This window comes from Gopherus flavomarginatus, chromosome 3 (assembly GCF_025201925.1).
Source record: "Gopherus flavomarginatus isolate rGopFla2 chromosome 3, rGopFla2.mat.asm, whole genome shotgun sequence".
Taxonomy (NCBI): Eukaryota; Metazoa; Chordata; order Testudines; family Testudinidae; genus Gopherus; species Gopherus flavomarginatus.
This window is the reverse complement of record NC_066619.1, coordinates 141,965,744-141,985,917: the sequence shown is the minus strand read 5'-3', so window position 1 is coordinate 141,985,917 and position 20,174 is coordinate 141,965,744.

Below are 20,174 nucleotides of genomic sequence, written 5' to 3'. Positions count from 1 at the left end.
CAGCAGGGGCTAGTCTGTCTCTATATTGATTGCGGGGGCGGGGTGGTCATTTTTTGACGTTGAGAAAAGTCTATAACCAAAGCAAATATACCCGCTGGCAGGCAGGCATGAAATAATTAGTGATTTTCCTCCAGAGCCTGGATGATAAATATGCCATATTAGCAGCCCCTCACCAGCCTAAGCCAGCTCTTTAACAGCACTTACCCTTTCACTTTCTCTGGTTTTCCCCCTTCTTTGCCACAACAGGATGGACCCATGTGGGGATATTCAAACTCTGGGCTCATTATTAGAGGGGAGGAAGGGTGGTAATCAATTGGTGTGCAATTCCCTCCTCCTCCTTGTATGGCGGCTTTTGCCATGGTTTTGCTGGCCCAGCAGCACACGCCGTTGTACAGGAATGCCAGGGTGATATCGTGTCAGGAATCTCTGCTCCGCTTCTGGCTCGGTGGCTGTGGGGAAGCAGCCAGAAGGTGACCCTCAGGGGTGAGAGGAAGGAAAGTCACTGGGTGTTTTCTCTTAGCAGCTCCATGCTGGTGGAGCTTCCTGCTCTTCTATGGTTCTCATTTCCCTGAGGTGCAAGAAAAGGCATAAAACCTCAAACCTGTGTAAATCAGCTGCCATGGATGAAGTTTCAAGCAGCTCTTATGTGCAGCTACACCCGTCTTACTAGCAGTTTATGTTTAATGAAATGAGCTCTCTGGTTCTGAGCAGGGAGGGATAGCTCAGTGGTTTGTGCATTAGCCTACTAACTCCAGGGTTATGAGTTCAATCCTTGAAGGGGCCATTTTGGGATCTAGGGCAAAAAATTAGTACTTGGTCCTGCTAGTGAAGGCAGGGGGCTACACTGAATGACCTTTCAAGGTCCCTTCCAGCTCTAGGAGATAGGATATCTTCATAAACTGAAAAAAAAATTATATTACACAACCCAGAAGCAGCCTCTACCCTAGGAAGTTCTATCTATCCTAAGGCTTTTTTTTAAAAAAACCCTTTTTATTAAACAAACAAACATATCATAAGTCATGTCATATGCTGGGAAGCATGTGAACTGATACAAGTGTATGATACATCCACCTGAACAAAAGCAGGACACATAATGCACAGAGACTCAGGTAAAGTAGGCAAAGGGCTACAGAGCGAGTTTCACCACCAGCTTGTTAACTGCACTCCAGCTCGAGTTGGGAAGGGCTGGCAATCCCTACCCAGGATAAGCTGTTTAGTGGCCATGGGAAATGAAATTGTGGCATCAATCAGCTTCCAACGAGCATGTGTGAACATTGCCAAAACCAAGCTCTGAGCCCTGCTGGCAGCCTGGGCAAACAGGCCAGACACTGCCTGGCACTGAGAGCGAATGTTCCTTTTGCTCTCCAGGTGGGCTGTCTAGCTGAAGGAGAAGTCAGACTGCTAGGACAATGTGTGGGGCTTTCAACCTGCGGCTGCCAAGGTGGTATGTGTTCTGAGCAACAATACAGGCCCTCACTCTTCAGGCCGGTGCTTTGTCAGCCATAGAATCATAGAATATCTGAGTTGAAAGGGACCTCAGGAGGTCATCTAGTCCAACCCCCTGCTCAAAGCAGGACCAACACCAACTAAATCATCCCAGCCAGGGCTTTGTCAAGCCTGACCTTAAAAACCTCGAAGGAAGGAGATTCCACCACCTCCCTAGGTAACCCATTCCAGTGCTTCATCACCCTCTTAGTGAATTTTTTTTTTCCTAATATCCAACCTAAACCTACCCCACTGTAACTTGTTCTGTCATTGGGTACCACTGAGAACAGTCTAGATCCATTCTCTTTGGAACCCCCTTTCAGGTAGTTGAAAGCAGCTATCAAATCCCCCCTCATTCTTCTCTTCTGCAGACTACACAATCCCAGTTCCCTCAGCCTCTCCTCATAAGTCATGTGCTCCAGCCCCCTAATCATTTTTGTTGCCCTCCACTGGACTCTTTCCAATTTTTCCACATCCTTCTTGTAGTGTGGGGCCCAAAACTGGACACAGTACTCCAGACGAGGCCTCACCAATGCTGAACAGAGGGGAATGATCACATCCCTCGATCTGCTGACAATGCCCCTACTTATACAGCCCAGAATGCTGTTAGCCTTCTTGGCAACAAGGGCACACTATCAACTCATATCCAGCTTCTCGTCCACTGAAACCCCTAGGTCCTTTTCTGCAGAACTGCTTCCTAGCCATTCGGTCCCTAGCCTGTAGCATTGCATGGGATTCTTCCTTCCTAAGTGCAGGACTCAGCACTTGTCCTTGTTGAACTTCATCAGGTTTCTTTTGGCCCAATCCTCTAATTTGTCTAGGTCCCTTTGTATCCTATCCCTACCCTCCAGCATATCTACCACTCCTCCCAGTTTAGTGTCATCTACAAATTTGCTGAGAGTGAAGTCCATGCCATCCTCCAGCTCATTAACGAAGATATTGAAGAAAACCGGCCTCAGGACCAACCCTTGGGGCACTCCACTTGATACCGGCTGCCAACTAGACATGGAGCCATTTATCTCTACCCGTTGAGCCTGACGATCTAGCCAGCTTTTTATCCACCTTATAGTCCAATCATCCAGTCCTTACTACTTTAACTTGCTGGCAAGAATACTGTGGGAGACCGTATCAAAAGCTTTGCTAAAGTCAAGGAATAACAAATCCACTGCTTTCCCCTCATCCACAGACCCAGTCATCTCCTCATAGAAGGCAATTAGGTTAGTCAGGCATGACTTGCCTTTGGTGAATCCATGCTGACTGTTCCTGATCGCCCTCTCACCCTCTGAACCCCTTGATCCCAGCCCAGAGCACCCTCCTTCACCCCCAATCTCTCATCCTCAGTCCCACCCCAGAGCCCACACTCCCAGCTGGAGCTCTCACCCCCTCCTGCTCCCCAACCCCCAATTTTGTGAGCATTCATGGCCTGCCATACAATTTCCATACCCAGATGTGGCCCTCAGGCCAAAAAGTTCACCCAACCCTGAGATAAATGCAAACAAACCTTCTGTGCTGTCAAAGGAAACAAAGTTAGTTGCATCCCTTCCTCACTTTAACAAAGGGATCAGCCCGAGCAGCATGCATGCCCCAGAGGTCATGTTGATGGAGTCACTGTTCAGTGGAGAGGGTTTGGATGGGGTGCCTTGGGAAACTTCAAAGGTACCTTTTCCATCACAGAGCCCAATTCTTGACTCACTGGGATGTTTGCTATGCACTTCAGTGGGACAGGATTGGGCCTACATAGAAGGAGTGAAAGAGCAGGTTTGATCAAGAATAGGAGATGCATGTTGTCACTTGCTACTTTCTTCTTTAGTTCAGGAGAGCTTGTTTCTGCCTTATTGGTGGGGTCTCGCTGGTTCCACCACAGAGCAGTGGTTGCTGCATGTTTCCTACCTGGCTGTTACGCTCAGGAAGGTGCCGTACAGGCACTGTTGGAGGCTATCCAGTGCCACAGAGGGATGCGCGAACAGGTCATATAAGGTGACAGCCCCTCCCACCCCCACGTGCAGCTTCCCCCACAACCTGGGCTGAACCCTCTGTGCTTCCTCCCAGATGGCCAGTGGGAAAGAGCCGTGAGGAAGGGAAGGCTGGGCCCCCGTGGGAAGAGGGACATGCGCCAGACACCATTCTCACAGGACTGACAGCACACATCCTAAACTTGGGAGGTGCAGGTTTGGAGAAGGATCCTCCCAGCTCCTCTGCATGGCCAGAGGTGAAGCATTGGGCCCAACATTCCCGTGGCAGAGCCTCACCTCTCAGACACAATGCCCAGAAGCCAGGCTCTGGCCATGTCCACACTGCAGCTGCTACTGCAACACAACGATAGCCAGGCAGCTGTGCTGCTGTGGAGCCATAGTGCAGCTCCCTACAGGGATTGAAGGGATTTTTCCATTGATTTACTTAGTCCATGTCTCTGGGAGGTGGGAGCCAGGCTGTTGGAAGAATTGCTAGCACCCTGGCAGCTGCACCAGCGGAAGATTTCCCAGGACAAGCCTAGAGATACATTGCTCTGTCCATGTTCCTGTAAGCTGAGAAATTTCACCTGGCTAGTTCAGGTCTGCCTCTGACCGTGACAACAGCCATGCTGTGGTGGGGCTCATCAGTCATTGGCTTCCTATGTGGGATTACATTAGCTGTACCCAATCAAAATCATCTTTGGGATGCCCAGGTACCAAAGTAAGAATGGCTCCATAAGGGCCGGTAGTCACAGCAACCGCCATTGCATTGGAACAGGCTCCAGGCTTCCCCTCAATAGTGTGTGAATCCTACTGAAAGAGGGCGAGAAACAATCCAGCATTTTCTCTCTGGCATACTGATCTGAACCCCATCAGTGTAGTATCTGAGATCCCCTGGCAAGCCTTAGTGTCTTTCTCCTCACACCCCCAGCAGGCAGGGCAGTGCATTTATCCCCACAGGGCAGATCTGTGGTAGAGAGACTAAGTGAGTTGACCAAGGTCACATAGAGTGTGTGGCGGAGCAGTGAATTGATCCCAGGTCTCCCAAGTCCCAGCCTAGTGTCCAGACAAAGGGACTATCCTCACTGCACTGAAGAAGCACCTTGCATGCGGCCATTGGTTGCCTTTTTAAGACGCAAGTTAATGAAATACATAGACGGGGCTTTAAAAAAGGTAGACAGTGTCTTGTATTTCGCCGCTTCCTTTCCTGCCACCTTCCTGTTCTGCAAAGCACGTTGGCTGATCTAGTGAAAAGGTCCCTAGCCACAGCAGAGCACTGTCCAGTACACACACACGGATGAGGAGGGCACTTAACATCCAGCAGGAGGAGTTCAGGGAACACATCTGGGAGCCAGCCCCTGCCCTCTGTGAACTTCCTCAGCTAAGCGCTGGAGTGGGAAATCCATTTGTTTTAGTGGGTTCACTGCTTGCTGTCAGCCTAGCATAGGGCACCTGCTCTTACACACCCATTAAGACACACACTGGGGGAGATGTTAAACACTGAGCACCAGACGTGTGTGACAAAGTGTCTCAACACCATCTCAACCTGTCAAAAGAATGCTACTCATCACCTCTCGCTACCCCCCCTCCCCTCGCCATGCTGGCCCACTGCAATTCACTCTTTCACACACTCAGCTGCTTATAAAAAAAGCACCAGGGCTCCAAGGTACGGTCTGGCCTTGTTACAGGTTGTTTCACAGTCCTGGTGGATCCAGTTCTAAGCTGCTCTCCACTGCCATTGGCAGTGCTTTTAGTACATCTTACAAGAAAAGCTAGACTTAAACTGCATTTCCACAGCAGCCAGGAGAGTCCCCTGCTCTCCCTGGGTTGTACGGCAAAGCCAGTTTCGCCCATGGTTAAGTGGGACATGTGCCTGCTCCTCTTCAGCTCAGGCTATGGCAGCACTGGGAGCTGGGGTATGACATGCAGCAGCATGGGCAGCAATGAGCAGGAGCAGAGGCTAGTGCCCGCTGGGTGCATCCTCAAGGTGGCTAGCCCAGGTCCTGTGGCCTGGCGACTTTGCATGCTAGCTCAATGAGAGCTAGTGGGCATATGTCTATGTGAGCTGGGACTCACTCCCCTAGCTCCAAGTGTGGGTGCAACCTCAGTGTCAAAACTCCCCTTGTTTCCGACGGTGCAGGCAGGGTGGAGGGAAAAAGCTCCCATCTCTAACTCCTGCCCCCACACCCCTCTTACAGGGCTGGAGAGAAAAGAAATGAGAGCAGTAAGTGGTAAAGTTATAGGGTAAGATGGATATTTGAAGAGTTCTGGTTTAATAGATGGAAGCAATGCCATGGGTCACGTGAAGACTTGAGGTGCTTTAGGCAGATGGTTTAATGGCCTACCCGTCAGGGTTGAATTTGCATAGCTTTCCTCAGGGGTGAAAGTACTTTACAGGACTTACCGGTACTGCCAGAGTCCTGAGGGGGGCACGGCCTCAACAGGAAGAGGCGAGGCCTCTCAAGATTTAAAGGCCCTGTGGCGCCGGCTGTGGCTGGGAGACCCAGGGCCTTTAAATCACCCCAGGGCTCCCAGCTGCAGAGGTGGCTGGGAGCCTCCGGAGCTCATTGGCAAATTAAACGGCCCGGGGCTCCGGGCCCTTTAAATCCCCACCACAGCTCCAGCTGGGATTTAAAGGGCTCAGGGATCTCGCAGCTGCGGGGAGCCCTGTGCCTTGCTGGGCTGGGGCCGGGATTTTAAGGGCTCTGGGCTCTCCGCAGTGGCGGGGAGCTCCAAGCCCTTTAAATCTCAGCCCAGCCCAGCCGCCGGAGCTGCATGTGGGATTTAAAGGGTTTGGAGCTCCCTGCCATTGCGAGGAGGCCAGAACTCTTTTAATCCCGGCCATGGAAGCCAGTGCGGTCCGGCACAGCATACTGGCTCTTGCTGGTATGCCGTACTATACTGTACTGGCTTACTTTTACCTCTGGCTTTCCTTGAACCATTCAGGCGTGGAGCTTGGGATCACTTGCAGCCCAAGCTAGCTTCCTTAGCAGCCACGCATGCAGCTTGAGCAAGGAAAGTGACAGAATTTAACTTTACCACACCCTTTAAGGGAGAGATCAGGGAGCAGAAAAGAGTTTCCAATACCAACCTCTGTGAGGGAGGGATGGAGCCAGGGGCGTTGAAACAATTTGTATAGTGGGGATGCTGAGACCCATTGAACAAGACTGCAAACCCTGTATGTGATGGAAACCACTTCAAGCCAGGGGGTGCGGCTGCATCCCCAGCACCCCTAGTTCCAGTACCCCTGAATGCAGCCACTCAAGTCCAGCTCTTCCCACATCTGCCAAGGTTTGCAGCTGGATCAACAAATCTCTCTGTTCAGTAGTATCCATGGTGTCAAACAATAGACCCAGTGTCACCTAGGGACCTCTGACTTCTTTGGCCTCTTCTAGTCTGGGATTTTCTCTATCACTGTAATTGTAGCGATGTCAGTCCCAGGACACTAGAGAGACAAGGTGGGTGAGGTAATACCTTTTATTGCACCAACTTCTGTTGGAGAGAGAGAGACAAGCTGAAGACGAGCTCTGTATGGCTCAAAAGCTTGTCTCTCCCAGCAGCAGAAGTTGGTTCATTAAAAGATATTTCCCCCACCATGTCTCTCCATTCTCTGTAACACAGAGATTACACAGGCCTTTTCTGCATAATAAGCTCCTCTCTCTGGTGGTGGACATGGTCCACTACCCAAGCTGATCTTTGTTGTAGCTGTCCCAGCCGCCTTATGGCCGTGAGCATGGGAATGCCAGAATGACTCAGTGAGCATCTCCATTCTGGGATCAGTACCATTGCCTATCTGTCTCTTTTACTATTTCTTACTCCAGTTTTCAATATCTTTGTACTTATGGGCATGGCAAAAATGGCCAAAATTAATGAAATTACAGAACATCAAATACCCACAACCATGGCAGGCTTTACAACTAGGAACGTGCAGTTGTTCCTCACATTTCTTTATTTTCTCCCAGAGTTCTCTTTCTCTTGTGCACACATACGCACACCTCCCCTGCTCTCATGTTCTCTGAAGCGCTGTTGGGTAACTCAGGCCCTGATCTTGCAAACACTGACCCATGAACTTGACTTTATGCACAAAGAGTTCCACTGAAGGCAATAAAAGTACTCTCAGTGCATGCATTTGAACCTCGGTGTGTATCTTTTTAGTATGATGAAAGCAGCTCTTTGGATTATATTTGCTGGACTTGTCTGTGTCCAAATTGTGAATGCTGAGCACTTGAAAATCTGATCCTATAATTTTTTTAATTTTGTTTTGTGGCACGAATTCATTAAAAAGGAAACAAAACAATTTTAAAAAGGACATTTTAGTTCCTATAAAAAAACCCAAATCATTTATCTGATCTCCTAGCTCCCACTCCCAGAGTTCAGTTGTTCCAGTACAAAGGAAACATCGCTGAGTGATGAGATTTTGCAAAACCAAAACTCTAATGAGAAGAGTGACTGATAGATGAGCTGGCCCAGAGAAGGCCAAAGAAACTGTAAAAGTAGATCCAAAGTAGAGAATTTGTACTGGATGCCCTGTCCAGGCAATAACTCTTGGGCTATGCCTACAATGTGAGTTCTTAGCCATGTTTGCAGGGTTGGCCTAGGGCCAGTGCGGAGCCAGGAGAATCCTTGGAACAAAAGCAGTATTCGTATTAGCTTCAAAGTTGGTGATTGCTTCTGGTCCCACTCCTGACATGCTTCTGATGTGGGCTACAATGTCGTGTTGTGCAGCTCTGCTAGGAGTTGTTAAAAGCTGCTGTGTTCTCTCTCCGAAAATAGCCAGATATCAGTGGTGGTCTCATTAATTCCTCTCTCTTTAAGAAGGCAGCCTGCGCAAGCCTGAGCGATAGGAAGCCCAGGTTACATTTCCAGTTCTGCATTAATGTCTTGTGCAACTCTGAGCCTTCACTTTCTCTACTTTGGAGAGCACTTTGACGGCTCTAGGTGAAGAATGCTGTACAAGTGCTGCTTCTTGATGGCCAAGTCTTCCAACCCTGAGCACCTTTCACTGAGGGCCTGACTATGGATTGAGGACTGAGCTCCAGGCAGCTAGGTCTGGAACTTGCAGCCTTTGTTAATGATGTATTTTACAAAGTGCTTTTGCTCCCAAGTTAAGGTAGATGTTGTGACAGACTGTACTCCATTGCCACCATTTTTAAAAGATTATGATAAATTTTGTACAAGGTGTGTCTTATGAGGTATCATTTGAAAAACATTATTCTCTTTGTAAAATATGTGGCAAGAACATATGTAAAGTTATACGTTTCTGCTGTATAACATTGCTGTAATGTGCTCCAGAGTTAAAAAGGCAGGCCCAAACCAGTTCTTCAGAGTCAAAAGACACACTGATGCCCCAGACAGGTATCAGCATAATCAAATGGTCTATAATGGACTATCAATGGCTAAGCAGCCATTCTTTAGCAGGAAGAAGGGTGTGGATGAGAACTTTACACCTGGGCAAAGACACAGCTGTTGGTTTCTATGCAAACAGACTGGCTGTCATCTGAAACCCAGCAGGAGATACTCCTCAAAGAGATGAGAAGGAAATGAGAATAAGAAACAGAGGCCTCCAAATCATCTCTCTACCCCCTCATCTCTATTCAAGACATCAACAATGTTTGAAAGACAAAGGCAGTATCATCAAACTGGAGGGAGGTCCTGGCTGAAGCCATCCAGCCAGACTACTGTAAGCTTATGGTGAGGAAAACCCTTTTTGCTTTTAAGTTCACTTAGTTTGTTTAGTTAGGTATTAGTTTTTGTATTATCTTTTATTTTCTTTGTAACCAGTTCTGACTTTTATGCCTCATTATTTGTAATCACTTAAAATCTATCTTTCTGTGAATAATAAACTTGTTTTATTGTTTTATCTAAACCAGTGTGTTTGGATTGAAGTGTTGGGAATCTTCATAGATTCATAGATAGATTCATAGATTCTAGGGTCAGAAGGGACCAATGTGATCATCTAGTCCGACCCCCTGCACAAAGCAGGCCACAGAACCCTACCCGTCCGCTTCTATAACAAACCCCTCATTTGAGATAACAGGGTTTGTGCATATCATTTTCCATTAATGAAATGACAGACTTTCTGTGAGCTTGTATTGTCCAGAAGGAGAGATTTGAGCAGTATAAGATGTACATTTCTGGGGAAGGTCTGGGACTGGGAATTTGCCTTGTATGTAATTCATGAGTGACTAGACAGAGTATATATGTGACTCAGCTGGGAGTGAGTTTGCGTACCATAGGCTGTGTGAGAGATGACCAGGAGTGTTGTTCTCACAGCAAAGCAGCGCAAAAGGCACCCCAAGTTGGAGAATTGAGGGGACACAGATATTTAACAGTCCATGTTATACTCTGGGGAATGTCACAAATATAAGCCTAGACCCAGATCCTTAATGTTTAGGTGCCTAACTCTCATTGACATCAATGGGGAGTTAGATGCCTAAATACTTTGGAGGATCTGGGCCCGCCTTGCTCAGACAGGTCTCAGGCTGCATGTGAAATAGATACACGATATATCTGTCTAGGTCACTCACACACTAAACGGAGAGCTTAGATTTTTCTTTAAAGATTTTCAGCATCTGTCTGATATTTCTTCTAATAATCCTGACAAGGCCACCTGTTTTCTGATGACAATGGTCAGACAGCTCAGATCAGGCTGAATAATCACCACCATTCAGGGCAAAGTCACTGCCCATTGCATTACTCTCCATGTTCAACCATACCCGCCACACACACAGTAGCGCCTAGGGACCCAAATCAGGGCTTGGGATCCCATTGTGCCAGGTGCTGTACAAACCTGCAGTGAAAAGACTGCCCCTGTGCCAGAAATCTTACAAACTGCATTCACAGCCAGATACAACACGTGGATGGAACCAACAACTGGATGAGGGGAGTGGCATGGGGAGGTAACTGTCCTGTGAGCATGTTCATGGATAGTCTCGCCATGCACACGAAGTAGTCCCTGACCTGCCTGCTGTGTAACGTGGAATGGCGCCTGAGTGCTGCTGTGGTACCTACAATGCCTCATTGGCAGGACGCTGGCTAGGGGAAAGAAGTAATGCAAGATCCCAGTGCACACCCTGGCAATTCAACATGTGTAGGAATGAAGGGCTGTGCTGTTAGAGTGGGTGTGTAAGGAGAGTGGGCATGAAATCCAGGTGCCAAACCCAAACCTTATCTAAGCTACATGTCGAAAACAGCCACTATTCTTAGGCCTCGTCCGGGGATGGCTTGCAGTCAGCTGGCACCAGCTCCCATTGCCCTGAAGTGGCAGGGTCCTGTGCCCCTGGCAGGAGAGCCAGGAGTGCTGCAGCAGAAAGGTCCCTGCACCTATAGAAAGGGGTAGGGGAATGGCACTACCACAGTAGGTCCTCTCTTCCCCATGAGCCTGTATGAGCTCCATGGATGGAGCTCTCTGGGTGCCTGGGTGGTGGAGGAAAGGGACAGAGCGAAGGAGCAGATGCACTGTGTGCCATGCTGTCCTTTGAGGAAGTTAGTGCTGCTCTGGGATGAATCAACATCCTCTCTGCATCTGCATCCCCTTGGGATGGGGGGCTATGCTTGCACAGCTACGGGGCAGCTCTACCACCAGAGAAGGCAGGATGGCTGGGTAGCATGCCAGACAGGCAGGCACATCACATGATCCTTTCCACTAGGATCTCCAAGAGTCTCGGGTTGGCTGGCTAATGCCCCTACCCCAGGGCTCTCTCTCCATCCAGTGAGGATAATTAGGAGCAAACACCACAGGGCAGGTCTCTAATTTGCAGAGACTGACCGTACACCAGACCACGTAGCAGGTTCTGATTTAGTCTAATTTAGCCCACCAGTAATTCCATCATGTGTCCTCATGTTCACCTACTGTGGGCCAATGTAAGACAAACTTGAGTGAGAGGAGCGATGGTCCTGTGATTAGGATTTAGGAGCCTTGGATTTAATTCCCTGCTCTGCCACAGACTCCCTGTGGGCAAATCACTGTCCCTCTGTGCCGCAGCTCCCCATCGGTACAATGGGGATCGCAGCCCTGGCCTGCTTCCCAGCAGTGTGTGAGGAGAAAGACACTTAACACTGTGACGTGCTCAGATACTACGGTAATGGGGGCTAGAGGAGAGCCAAACTAGATCACTTTCCCCTGGGCCTTTCAGTGGTGAGAGAAGATGTCAAAGAAATACTCAAATGACAGCTATTCACCTTCCCACTGGTCACCATTTTGTCAGATAGACTTTTCCTTTGGAACGTTTCTCCTCACCTTTTTTTGGTATTGTTAGTGTGAGTGCTTCAGGAGGTGAGAAACAGCAAGAGAAAACGTAGGCAAAGGTTCTGGGGGTGGACGGAGAAGGGGGGCAGGGGAAGAGAGGGGTCATAAAATTAAATATGGAAAATGAATGAGTCAGTTAAGGGGGGGAGGAGGAGAAAATATAAAACACCCCAAATTCTCAAATGGGGAGTCTCCTGTGTAAAAGGAAAGTTGGTGAAAGAGCAGTAAAAATGGCATGACTGCTCACTCCTGTTCCATTACCAATAAAGTGATTAGCAGCAGCAAGACTAGGAGTACTTGTGGCACCTTAGAGACCAACAAATTTATTTGAGCATAAGCTTTCGTGGGTTACAGCCCACTTCATCAGATGCATGTAGTGGAAAATACAGTAGGAAGATAGATATATACACAGAGAACATGAAACAATGGGTGTTACCATACGCACTATAAAGAGAGTGATCAGTCAAGGTGAGCTATTATCAGCAGGAGAGAAAAAGAACTCTTTGTCGTGGTAATGAAAATGGCCCATTTCCAGCAATTGACAAGGAGATGTAAGGAACCGGGGGGGGGGGGGAACATGGGGAAATAGTTTTACTTTGTGTAATGGCCCATCCACTCCCAGTCTTTATTCAAGCCTAGTTTGATGGTGTCCAATTTGCAAATTAATTCCAATTCAGCAGTCTCTTGTTGGAGTCTGTTTTTGAGGTGTTTTTGTTGTAATATTGAGACTTTGAGGTCTGTAATCGAGTGGCCAGGGAGATTGAAGTGTTCTCCAACGGGTTTTTGAATGTTATAATTCTTGATGTCTGATTTGTGTCCATTTATTTTATGTAGAGACTGTCCGGTTTGGCCAATGTACATGGCAGAGGGGCATTGCTGGCACATGATGGCATATATCACATTGGTAGATGTGCAGGTAAACAAGCCCCTGATGGCGTGGCTGATGTGATTAGGTCCTACGATGGTATCCCCTGAATAGATATGTGGACAGAGTTGGCTATGGGCTTTCTTGCAAGGATAAGTTCCTGGGTTAGTGTTTTTGTTGTGTGGTGTGTGGTTGCTGGTGAGTGTTTGCTTCAGGTTTGGGGGCTGTCTGTAAGCGAGGACTGGCCTGTCTCCCAATATCTGTGAGAGTGATGGGTCGTCCTTCAGAGTAGGTTGTAGATCCCTGATGATGTGCTGGAGAGGTTTTAGTTGGGGGCTGAAGGTGATGGCTAATGGCATTCTGTTAATTTCTTTGTTGGGTCTGTTCTGTAGTAGGTGACTTCTGGGTGCTCTTCTGGCTCTGTCAATCTGTTTCTTCACTTCAGTAGATGGGTATTGTAGTTGTCAGAATGCTTGCTAGAGATCTTGGCAAGTAGCAAGACTGAGGTCCCGATCCTGCAGCCCTTAAGTCAGGGCAGCAATCCTTAGTCATGCCAGTAGTCTCAGCTGGAGTGAGTAAAGGCCACTTTCCGGGCTCCAGGTTGTAGAACTGGGGCGTTAGTGAAGCCATTTCTCTCCTAGCTCAGTCTATACTAGGAACTTGTGTTAGTCTAACTATATTGCCCACTCCTTATGCCTGAGGCCCCACCCCTTTCACCCCCCACCATGGCCACTGGCCCAGTCCCACGCTAGCCCCCTAGCCCCAAAAGAGTGCTGGGAGGCCGGGCAGCACGCGGCCCCATACCAGGAGGGCAGGGAAAGTGGGCAGCACATGGCCCCAGCAGAGCACCGGGGTGCTGGAGCCGGAGGACTGGAGCCACACAGAGGGACCAGGCTCACACCTGGCTGTTTGGGGAGGCAGAACGTTCCTCAACCTGTGCAACCCACCACCAGGGTCAGCTTTAGGCTGATTCCACAGAATCGGGCCCCGTGCCCGGACCTAAGAAGGCGCCGTGCCTTAGGCACTTTAAAAAAATGTTTTACATACCTAGCAGCGGTCCAGGTCTTCGGCAGCACTTAGGCAGCTGGGGGTCCTTCACTTGCTCTGGATCTTCAGTGGCATTTCGGCGGCGGAGGGTCTGGAGCAAGTGAAGAACCCCTCACCCGGACTGCTATCAGGTATTCGAATCGGGCCCTGCAGTTCCTAAAGCCGGCCCTGCCCGCCACCCATGGCTATTGCTCAGGGGTTTGGCAGAGAGAAGTACTTATATCAACCCAAGCCCCGGTGTAGACAGAGCTATGGTGACAGGAGGGCTTCTCCCACTGACACAGCTACTGCTGTAAGTATAGACAAGCCCTGAGTGTGCGATGGCAGACACCTGGTTGGTTTCATAGAATCACAGAAGATTAGGGCTGGAAGAGACCTGAGGAGGTCCAACCCCCTGCTCAAAGCAGGGCCAACACCAACTAAATCACCCCAGCCAGGGCTTTGTCAAGCCTGACCTTAAAAACCTCTAAGGAAGGAGATTCCACCGCCTCCTTAGATGTCCCACGACATCTTTTCCCCAGTGACAGGGATGGCTCTCTGATTTTATTGCCTGTAACGGGGGTATGTGCACGGCTCGCCTCTGGAGTGCCTCTGGATGCTGGACAGGGTCCAGCCCCAGCCGGGAACTGACCCACTCAACTCCTGCAGATCTTTTTATCTGAGCCTGCTGGTCTCTGATTGGCTGCTTCCATGAGGCCACTCTAGGCAGGCCTGGAGGACCTACCTCTGCTGCTTCTTTCCTGGGGTGGGGTGTAGTGGGACCATGGGGCTGCCAGCAGGGGGTCATGATGGCCCCTGGTGCATCCCGTTGCGCTGCACTCAAGGCCCTCTGAGTTAAAATCATGGTAATGAATCACATACTCAACAGCTGTATAGCAAGGGCAGGGGGTGATATACAGAACCCAAAAGCAAATGGAAGAGGGCAACTCCTCCAACTAGCCCTCCACACTTGGACCCTCTTGCTACCCCTGCCCCCAAATTTCACTCTTCATTCGGCTAATCACTGCAGTGAGGAGGGGGCTGGGAGAAGAAAGCAGCACTGAACAGTATCTATGCGTAGAGTGGAGCCTGCCAAGAGGAGGAGGTGTCATAACAAGTGGGCTCAATGCTCTGCCCACGGTAGTGCTGGAGCCATGTGTGGGAGACAGCAGGACCAGGGCTAGCCTGGGAGAAGCCAGGTGCTTTGGGGGTGCTTCTCTTATGGGAAGCTGAGGGCCAGAGTCCTAGACTGTCAGCTCCTTGGGGCTTTTTGTTCTCTGTTTGTGCAGCGCCCAGTTCACTACTGGGCTCCTAGGTGTTAGGTAATAAATCACAGGTGAACTGAATAGGAAAAAGGCCAGTTTCATTGCCTCTTCCCTTCACCCACAATAGGGTCAGGATCTAGGCACCCTGTAAAATGCAGCTGGCAGAGCTGTGGCTGGTGGGAATTATGAGTCTGGAAAGGCCAGGAGTAGAAGAGGCTTAGGAGAGGGAGTGTCTATTCCCGGCCTGCGTGCTGGTCACACCTGGGCCTCCCTGCAGGGGTGCACACCACCCCAGGAACAAGTTGACTGGCTATTGCCCTGCCTCAATCAAATGTCCCAAAGTGCTCTGCACACCCTGTCAGTGCAGCAATGGAGGGACTGCACGCTGGCAAAGGCATGGTGCATGCTCGCTCAGCAGGTTCCCCAGCCAGCTGGACAGATTGGCATGGTTGCCTCGACTCCTGTGGTCAGGGAGGGGGGAGGCTGGCTGACAGAACAGGATGAGCACTCTGCTCTGGCTGTGACCTCCCTCAGAGGGGAGGATTAACTAGTTCAGGCTTCAGGTCAGGAGGAGAGATGGCCCCAAGCCAAAAAAGAGGGGCCTGAACATCCTAGTTCTGGAAATCCAGAGCCAACCTGTGTGGCTGGGCTCCAGCTCACCTTAGGGGGATGTGGGATAACCATTTCACAGGCACGTAAGTGACTTAGGCTGCTAAGTCCCATTGACTGGCAATGAGAGCTAGGCTCCTACATGCCTAAGTCCCTTTGGAAAATGGGACGTGTTCCTAAGTCACCTAGGCATTGTTGCACATTTGGCCTGTGGTCTCACCTAGAGTTCAGTGTATGTGGGTTCTGTGGCGATTCACAGATTCCGAGGCCAGAAGGGACCACTGTGATCATCTCATCCGAATGCAGTCTCCCCCTTTCCCCGAGCTGAAGCAGGCCACCCAGGCTCAGAGGGCTTCACACTGGCATCCCCGACATTAAGGGACATGTTTGAAAACCCAGGGAGACTCAGCTTAGCCAAGTGTCCTCCCGGGATAGCCCTGATCTGAGATTTACCCAGTCCTTCAGAAGACTTGGCTCTGTGTTTCCCTGGAGGGACAGGGCCTGAGCTGAGTGACAGACAAGCTCTTACTCTAGAGAGGAGTCTTCATTGTACAAGCATCCATTTGCTTGTCTCCACCTTGTTCTTGTGGTCAGGTCTGTGCCCACAGCTCTCTGCAAACTGGGGTGGGTACCAATTACCAGAGAGCAGCTGGGAGAAGGGCTAGTTCAGAGAGCACCATTCCCTTGGGATACCTCACAGTATCACTCAACCTCCCAGGGCTGACCCTTTCCACTTCCCATGAGGGACAACATTCACCCTAGTACGTCCCTCCATTCTCACAGGTGGCACTGTCATTGGGTCATGTCCTGAACCTCCCTCTCACCCAGTCACTGCCGTTCCCCACAATCTATCTGCTTCTCTCCCCATCTCTCCCAGGTAGCTCTGCCCTCCGCCACCTGCTTGGTTCCCCAGAAATGTGTGAGGGGGGCAGATGACCCTGGCCCTGTAGTGGGCAGAACACAGCAGTGGTGAGAGTAAGAAGATGGAGGTGTGTGCCTGCCCTGGAGGTGGCCGTACGTGAGCAGGGCAGGAGCAGCTGAGGAACAGTGCTGGGGAATGGCTGGGCATACTCTTGAATCCCCCTAAAATTATCCTGTCCTGCCAGCTTTTGGGCAGCAGGAGGTATGACACTCCCAGAGGCACTCCTGGCGCTAAGCTGCCCAGGGATCGCAAACAGCATCAGATCGGTGCCTCTGACTGGGGAAAGCCCAGGCTGAAAAGAGTGTGCAACACTTTGCCTTATGGGCCATGATGAATTTACAGACTGGACTCTTGAGGTGCTATTTCCAAACATACTAACCCCTGGGCAGATGCGGTGCCACGAACAGACAAACAGATCAGGAACCAGGAACTAAAAGATTGTTATTTGGTTCAAAAGACAAGTGCCTTTCTTATGTTGTAACCTCTTTTCCTCTCAGTTCTCTCCCCTTCCTGCTCTGGCCCCAGGCTAGAGAGGAAATAAATAGATTTACTGCTGCGTTCACTTCCAGATGAATCATGCCATGGGACAAGGCAATGCTGGAACAGCGAGTGAGAGACAGATAACGGTGCTGAATGACTGATGCACAGAGAAATCCTTAGCTGAGGAGCCCAGATGATGGGGTCAAAGGAGAAAGGTGAGGTAAGTGCAATCTCCCAAGGCAGTGCCCACAATGGCAATAGACCAAGTTAGCTGAACTGGTTTTAAATGATGTTTGAACAGAATTCACCTAAGGTGAAATTCAGAGGTGCCTACTCAAGTCCATTTAAATCTCACTTTAAGCCCTAGGCTTACTTGTTTTAGCATATGTGTGATACAAGGATGAAATTCACCTGTGGACAGAGTCTGAATATTTAAGTGGGACTTGTTTACAAAGGGAAATGGACAGGAATAGCTATTCCAGAATAGTTCCATGGGTGGACACTCTCATTCAGGAAGAGGAGTGCTTTCTCCTTAGTCAGCTTAATCCACTTTGAAAGTGGAGTAGGGCCATGTCTACACTATGCGGGCTATGATAACATAGCCAGGGTGCCATAGCCATGCTGGCATAACCCCTTAGTGTGGGCACAGCCTACACCAACTGAAGGGATTTTCCAAGGGTGAAGGACAGTAGTGAGATTGACAGAAGCATTCTTCCAGCAGCCCTACTGTGTCTACACTGGGGGTTAGGTCAGCATTACTTGTGGTGCTCTGGGGTGTGGAGTTTTCACACCCCTGAGTTCTTTACCTGTATCAACTTAAGTTGTAACTGTAGACCAGGTCTAATGGTACAACTACAGTGCGAAATTAATTTGAACTTTTTCTATTCAAATTTTCGGACGCGATTTTATACATTGTGTGTCCCCACTAAAGCGTGTGAATTCGGCGGAGTGCGTCCACAGTACCGAGGCTAGCATTGAATGTCAGAGCAGTGCACTGTGGGAAGCTATTTCACAGTTCCTGCAGTCCCCGACGCCCATTGGAATTGTGGGTTAAGCTTCCAGTCCATGATGGGGCAAAAACATTCTCATGGGTGTTTCTGGGTGTGTGCTGTCACTCATTCCTCCCTCCGTGAAAGCTACGGCAGACGCCATACTGCCAGCAGACGGTGCTGCATGGTGCACCGCCTGTCTCCTGGTACTAAGAATCCACCTCGCATGTCCTCTCGTCTTTCTATCTACTCTTTTATCTAATCTAACCATTTCCCGCCTTTTTTCGGCTACCGTGAACCGAGCAGCACAGCTTCCGCTGCAAACTCTGCTCTCCCGCTCTTGCATTGCTAGCTAATTTTTCCATGTTCTCTGTCATGGGCTCATATGAAAGCTACAGAAGGCAACAATTCCCTGCCGTTTTTCGACCATTGCGAACTGAACCGCACAGCTTCCGCCACAAATGCTGCTCACACTTCCGCCGCAAACTCTGTTCTCCTGCTCTTGCAGCTCTAGCGAGCTTCCTGACTCAGTGAAAGCTACAGAAGACAACCATTTACAGCCTTTTATCGGCCATCTTGAACTGAACAGCTCTCCTACGTTTCGTGCCCTTTTTCCAGGATTACCCGTGCAGGTGCCATACTGCGGCAAGCATGGCACCCACTCAGATCTCTGCTGCAGTTTTGTCCATTGTAAATACTTCACGCATTATCCAGAAGTATGTGCAGTACCTGCAAAACTAGGTGAGGAAGCAATGACAGTGCGATTACTATACTGATGAGGACATGAACACAGACGTTCCTAGAAGCACAGCATATGGCGATTGGAAGATCATGGTGGCATTGGGCCAGGTTCTTGCCATGAAATGCCGATTCTGGGCCCAGGAAACAAGCACAGACTGGTGGGATCACATATCGTTGCAGGTCTGGGATGATTCCCAGTGACAGTGAAACTTTCGTATGCATAGGGCCACTTTCATGGAACTTTGTGACTTGCTGTCCCCTGCCCTGAAGTGCAAAGACACCAAAATGAGAGCAGCCCTCACAGCTGAGAAGCAAGTGGCCATAGCCCTGTGGAAGCTTGCAATGCCCGACAGCTACTGGTCAGTCGGGAAGCAGTTTGGAGTGGGAAAATCTACTGGAGGGGCTGCTGTGCTGCAAGTAGCCAATGCAATCATTGACCAGCTGCTAACAAGGGTAGCGACTTTGGGAAATGTGCAGACCACTGTGGATGGCTTTAATGTGCTGGGGTTCCCTAACTGTGATGGGGCATATCCCTATCTTGTCCCTGGCACACCATGGTGGCCAGTACATAAACTGCAAGGGGTACTTTTCCATGGTGCTGCAAGCATTGGTGGATCACAAGGGACGTTGGTGACATCAGCATGGGATGGCCAGAAAAGGTGCATGACACTTGCATCTTCAGGAACTCTGGTCTGTTTGAACAGATGCAGGAAGGGACTTACTTCCCAGACCAGAAAATTACTGTTGGGGATGTTGAAATGCCTATAGTTATCCTGGGGGACCCAGCCTACCCCTTGATGCCATGGCTCATGAAGCTGTACACAAGCACCCTGGACAGTAGTGAGGAGCAGTTCAACTACAGGCTGAGCCAGTGCAGAATGGTGGTAGAATGTGCTTTTGGATGTTTGAAAGCTTGCTGGTGCAGTTTACTGACTCGGTTAGATCTCAGCACAACCAATATTCCAATTGTAATTGCTGCTTGTTGCGTGCTCCACAATATCTGTGAGAGTAAGGGAGAGACGTTTATGGTGGGGTGGAAGGTTAAGACAACTCACCTGGCTGCCAATTTCACACAGCCAGACAACAGGGCGATTAGAAGAGCTCAGCAGGGCGCGGTGCACATCAGAGAAGCTTTGAAAGCCAGTGTCATGACTGGCCAGGGTACAGTGTGACAGCTGTGTTTGTTTCTCTTGAAGTTACCCGCATCCTATATATATGAAAGGAAATAAAGTCATATTTGTTTAAAAACTGTTATTTATTATTTGATGCACAACACATTGAGAGAAATCCAAAGGTAGACTGGGGGAGGGGAGGGTATTGTGTTGCGGGGGGGAGGAGGAGGGAAGGACAAGTCCAGAAACCAAATCAAAAGTTCGCATATCCCAGCTTTCAGGTGCTTGGGCAATCCTCTGGGATTGAGTGTGTGGGCTCCCTTGTGTTCTTGGGCATCTGGGTGAGAAGGCTGTGGAACTTGGGGAGGAGAGAGTTTGATTATACAGGGGCTGCAGAGGAAGTCTGTGATCTTGCTGCTTTTCCCGCATTAGATCCACCATACAGCGGAGCATGTCAGTTTGCTCCCCCATGAGCTTGAC